Here is a 6,000-nt window from a genome sequence, read left to right as displayed (position 1 = left end):
TGTTAAGCAGGTTACAAGGTTCCTGTGACTGATGTACTGGAATGAAATGAGACTACTAGCGATAGAAAAGGAAAAATACACATTGTTTTTGGAAATGCAGTGTTTTATTGTAGTGAACTTATCTGAATTGTATCATTTATCTTTTGTCTGTTATTATTTCTTACTGTGGTAAATCTAGAGTATAATTATACATGTATAATTACTAAAGGAAAAAGGATTACATAGCATGGTATTTTAGGGACTGTAATGTTGACCTTGAAAAACAAGTGACTATATATAGTTTTTAGTAACTACCACTGAATGCCTACTATATTTAATAAAAAGTCATTCATATACCGGACATACCTGAAAATTCAGCATTTGTTAAAAGTTTTGGACCAACTTTATATATTCCTGAATGTCCACTAAGCTCAGTGTTTGTGCTTTTAGTTTAAAATTTGACTCAGATATGGAAAGCACAATAGAGTACGTGCAAAACAATATCAGTTGCTAGCTTGCCAACTTGTCAGTGTGCAATGTAGTTAGATGAAAAACAAGATTGTTCAAAACTACAGAGCATATTTATGGATATATCATCCTGCAACTTACAACTGGCAGGCCACTGAAGGTAAGAAGACATGATCCTGGCCAGTACCTGGATGGGAGGCCTCCTGGGAAAGCTAAGGTTTCTGCTGGAAGACGTGTTAGTGGGACCAGTAGGGGGCACTCACCTTGTGGTCTATATGTCCTAATGCCCCAGTATAGCGATGGGGACGCCATACTGTAAAAAAGCGCTGTCCTTAAGATGAGATGTTATACCAAGGTCTTGACCCTCTGTGATCATTAAAACTCACAGGGCATTTCTCAAAAAGAGTAGGGGTGTTACCCCGGTGTCTTGGTCCATTGGCCTTTACCAATCATGGCCTCTTAATAATCCCCATGTATGAATTGGCTTCATCACTCTGCTCTCCTCTCCACTGATACAGTAGCTGATGTGTAGTGAGTGTTCTGGCGCATTATGGCTGCCGTTGTGTCATCCAGGTGGGGCTACACACTTGTGGTGGTGGAGGGGAGTCCCCATTACCTGTAAAGCGCTTTGAGTGAAGTGTCCAGAAAAGCCTTATATAAGTGTAAAGTATTATTATTTTAACTATTAATATTTATATTATTATAATTCGAAATTATTATTGTACTGTGATACAAGGGTGTTGTTAAAATATAAAGGTACCACTTTTAGCATTAAAATACATTAGCAAAATTGAAAGAAAACAAATTTAATATATCTTGTTAAATGCTATTAATAAAATTAAAGAAGCTTTGTTTTAAAGTATATGTGCACACTTCATTTTGTGTTTTCGGGGGGGCGGGGAGGCGGTAGATGTTTACTTTTCGCTTCAGCCCAACAAACTAGGGGCGGGACATTTTAAACACTGGTTTGTTATAGGAGCCCAGCAACATGGTTTTGGTCGGTTTTCATAGTAATTCGTGTCTGAAGCTAGCACAGAACTTTTACGCAGGTAAGTCATGACAATTTCATCTAATTGTTATCGGTTTTAAAAGTAGCTATGATAATATTCTATGCGTTTGAAAACAAATCGCTTTTTCTGGTTTGCTATCAGAGTGCATTGCAGACATAAGAGAAATAAGGACAGAAGCAAAATATGCCAGAAATAAAAATGCAAATAAAGCAAATTTGCTTTTTAAAGCCACGAACTCAGTAGTAGTTTGTAAAAAAAAATTGGTCAATAACACGGTGCTGCGGATGTTGGAAAACTAGTGTCCTTGCGGATTATGTTTATATCCATTAAACGGATTATGCTATATCCATTTAAATTCGAAAAAAGTAATTTTCAGATTAATTTCTCAGAATAATACTATATAATAAATCCAGTTCGATTAACTTTCAGTCAGTCTGTCTAAATAACTTTTTACTGAAAATAAAAATCAGATAATTTGAAAACATTATATAATAAACGTAATTTATATTTCATAGGACATTTTCCATCCCCGTTTTAATAATAGATTTGATTAACTAGTAAATGTTATTTTCTTGTTGTAGGTTTCTTTTTATTATGATCCCGATAATGATTAATGACTCGTGGTTACACTGAACATTTCAGTATTATCTTGTAAAATCATTAATGTATTTCATTGGTGTTGTGTGCTACTGTCGATGCAACAGTCTCCAATACTGTTTTCCAATACTAATCCAATACGCCGTAGGCGTCAATATTGTTTATTGAAGAGGCCTCTGCGCACTTCAATACAAACGTTCACAAAATCGAGAAGGATCTGCGAAAACCGAACCTGTAAACTTGTGTCCGGCGAACTCTAAATTGTGCGACACCAAGTTAAATGATATTGCCAGTTTTTCCTAGAATAGACTCTTTCTCAAACTGCATGATCTTCTGCGGACCCTGCCAAGACTCACGTAAATGCCCGCTTCATGAATGAGAATGAGCTCGACTTGAGTTTTGTTAAATTCAGTCTACACTCCTAAACACAGCGCGGTTTCGAGTATCTGGGTTTTAAAGCTGCAGAAACAGTTTTGCATTGTATTATTCAAGCAAGATGTCTCTGGAAAAGAGTAACGTAGGCTAGGTTTCCCCTTCATGTCTTTAAAAGACTAATATTGCGATGGATGTTGCGAAACCTTTGTTATATTTTTGAATAGGAAATTGATCCTCTGGTCAAATGTGTTGTCTGCTGCAATCTGCGCCTCCTCAGCAGCTTTTACTACATTTGTCCGTGTAATTCCAAAGAAGAAATTTCAACATTTCTGCTGTTGAATCTTATTCAGGCGTGAAGGAGAGAGGGTTAGGTACAGTAGCTGGAATTAAAAGGGACATCTGTGGCCACGGATTTTGGCTGTTTACTCCACTCTTTCTGTGTGCCCATTCTCACCTGCTCCGTCTTCTGTTCTCCTGTGTTTCATATTCCTGCCACTTTCCTCTCTCACGCACTCACACCTGAAGAAAGCTCCACAGCTGAAACTGCTTGTCTTTCTCTTTTTCAGTTTGGCATTGACTTTTACCCTCCTAATGCTGCTGCTGCCTGTCGCTGTTATTAATTCAGGACAATCAAAGCACTGATAGAATTACCAGCGCAGAAGTATAGAACAAAACGGTTAATAACATTTCTTTCTTTCTCCACAAGGCAGTAGACTGGCTTCAGTTGTTGTTTCTTTCTGTCCATTACTACTGTGGCTATGCTTGTAACTTCAATTGGACGTCAATTAATATTGTGAGGACAAATATCACAATTTGAGGTATGTCATGAGATAGCCTAACCCTATTTGAAAATAATATATATGTATAAGTATCTGATCAAAATGTAGAAATGACAAAATCATGGTAGGTTTACACATAAAGTAAGGAACAACTTGTAAAGGATTCTAATTAATTTATGTAATTGCTCATATTAAAAATTATAGTTTGTTGCACAATTAATCATCATATTAAGAACATAAATACTGACCCACAATCAAGTTTTATTATACACAATTGCGATGATTACACAAGTTGTCTTTCAAGATTTGTTTTGCATTTTTTTCTTTGTAAATCCCTTTATTTATTCTGCACAAGCTTTCCCCGAACAAAGTATCCTTTCACAGGGGCCAGTGTTTCAACTCTGACGTCAGACCTTTGCTAGAACTGTAGTCTTCGTTTTTACAGTATATCCAAACAATATCGGCGTCGATAATGCCTGAAATATTTTGTCTGACAAAAATACATGTTCAGAGCACAACACGTTTATTCCTGCAGTCCTCTGTCTCTCAAAATCTGAACAAAAAAAGGGAATAATGCACAGTTCACCCTGGTCTTGTGCCAACTCTGTGTCTGCTGGATCTGTTTTCTCTCAGCTGGTAATTGCTGGTGCTGCTAATTGATGCTCTTGATTAATCTGTTTGCCTGTTGACTTGTTTCTGGTTTTTACTTCACGTATACTGTTCTGACAACTTGGGGATACAGGAGTGTGCATTATTATGTCTGTTGAAACTGCTGTTAATAGTCAATTTAGAAGAGACAGATGGAAATGAAAATCCATCAGACTCTTCCACAGTGGCCTTTTTTTCTTCTTGGAGAGATTGCATTTCAACTGAACCCACAAGAATAACAGTAGTTCTGTAACTCAGAATGGTACAGGGATGATCCTGTTTACAAATCCAGTCCAGCTTTTTCAGAGTGGAGATCACATTTAAGACATGCCTCAGATTTCAGAACTTGGCTTGAGTGAAAACTGGCAGAGACTGGGGTCCCCCTAGGACTTGGGTCAGGAATCCCATCTCTAGAGCCTTATTGTCGGGTATTTCTTCATATTATTTAGCATCACAACATACCCGATCACTGGGATTTATTCAATTTTAAGTCCTTTTAGTGTAAATTAGGCTCCTGTCTTTCATCTGATCTTTTCTGTAGGACATTTTTATGTCTGACATTTGTGAGTAGATCTTTTCTGTAGGACGTTTATGTACAGTAGTACCTGAAGAGACCTTTCAATGTTGCTATACCCAGAACCAAAGAGTGAAAGTTAAGCCTATTAAGCAAATTCATATTGAGCATTTGTAATACATGATTGTCAGGGCACTAACTACTGGTTGTTTTTACTGAGAACACATCACAGCACAAGGTTATCCTACCTCATAACAATTAATTCTTAATTACCCATGATGTCAAGGACACTCTGAGACTTTTCCTGCTTTGTGTGGAACTTGGTATATATCAGGTTGATACTGGGTATGAAAATATCCTTTTAATAAGATGTAAAAATACAACCAATTTAATCATTTCCTCCCATTTTCAAGCAGATCCGTAGGAGGAAGCTGAGTCTTGGTGTGCCTCAGAGTTTTCTTCCCTAACAAAGAGCTCGTATGCTGTGGGGCAGCTCGGGTCAGAACAGATGGTCAGGAGGCTCAGTCAGTGAGGGTGCTGGTTCAGGAGGTGTCCAGACATTGCTGGTTCGAGATGGTCCCCTGTCTCAGCTATCAAAAGACAATTCCACTTGAGTTGAGCAGGCTTTAATTCAGGATTTTTTAATCCTTTTATTTATAAATCCTTTTATTTATAAAGCTGGGTATTTACCAAGTGAAGTACCTTGCTCAAGAGTACACTAGCTGTGTCCCATCTGGGACATGCACCCACAGTCCTCGGATTTAGAGCTCTAAATATTCATCACTCCATGCTGCACTTGCTCCTACGCATTCATAGTATGAATGCACTGTGTGTGAACTGTGAAGTGAACCAGATTACTTTCCAAGTTCAGAATTTATCAGCCCATACCTTTTGAGGAGGAGTGGATAATGGTACCAAGGGCATTGTACTAGTCAGGTGATGATGCATTCTGGGTATAAAAAGGCTTGCAACATGTGAGGTTTCTTTAGCAATCCTGAATGGGATCAAGTCAATCTGCTACAGTTCCCAAAACAAAAGTAGCCTGAACTTTTCACACTAGGTTGCGGTCAGGCATCCATTGTGGTTTAATCAGGAATGCCATTTTGCTACACGTGTTCGCTGTCTTCAAACACAAACATTTTAAAAGTGTTATGAAAAGAAATCCTACAACTGTATCACTATATGGGTTTCCAACTTTGAAGCCTAATTATCATGAGGATGAGACATAGAGGAAACTGCACAAGATACAGTATGTACCAAGGTCATAAGAAATAAACCCAGTGTAATAATTTGTTAAATTATACCTTGTATGTACACCTGGCAAGTTCTATGCATTTATTTGTTGTGGCAATTAAAAAAAATTAAAGTTTCTAATGCAGTTTTGAAACTCTTATTTTCCAGATGCAGGGGCAACTAGTTTACCCCACACAGGTTAATGTTTGTAAAACTTTCTAAAACAGTAAAGTAAAGCGTGAGGAGTCAGGTCTTTTCATGGCATTTTTTTATTCCATGTTTTGTAGGATGTATTAACGCAGGGGTTCCCAGTCCTGACCCTGGGGACACTGCTGAGTTCTGTTCAAATTAATCTTTATACATTTACTGATTCCTCAATTGACACAAAACGTTTGTT

The 6,000-nt window shown here is 37.6% G+C and overlaps 1 protein-coding gene across 3 annotated transcripts in view; it reads left to right on the top strand.

Annotated features, from left to right (window-relative positions):
- The first annotated feature begins 1,442 nt into the window (after nucleotides 1-1,442).
- Nucleotides 1,443-6,000, top strand: part of LOC148836130 (OX-2 membrane glycoprotein) — a 40,151-nt gene continuing 35,593 nt past the window's right edge. Inside the window, exons 1-2 of one of the 3 annotated variants that reach the window (XM_088914866.1) lie at nucleotides 1,450-1,496; nucleotides 3,136-3,247. The gene's annotated coding sequence lies outside the window, so the exon portion shown is untranslated. Of the gene's footprint in view, nucleotides 1,497-3,135; nucleotides 3,248-6,000 lie in introns of all 3 variants that reach the window. The other 2 variants (XM_088914867.1, XM_088914865.1) reach the window with 2 other exon arrangements.

The sequence above is a fragment of the Atractosteus spatula genome, chromosome 4, assembly GCF_055471065.1.
Source record: "Atractosteus spatula isolate fAtrSpa1 chromosome 4, fAtrSpa1.hap1, whole genome shotgun sequence".
NCBI classification, from domain to species: Eukaryota; Metazoa; Chordata; class Actinopteri; order Semionotiformes; family Lepisosteidae; genus Atractosteus; species Atractosteus spatula.
Note: the sequence above shows the minus strand (reverse complement) of the source record. Positions and strands in the feature narration are given on the sequence as shown.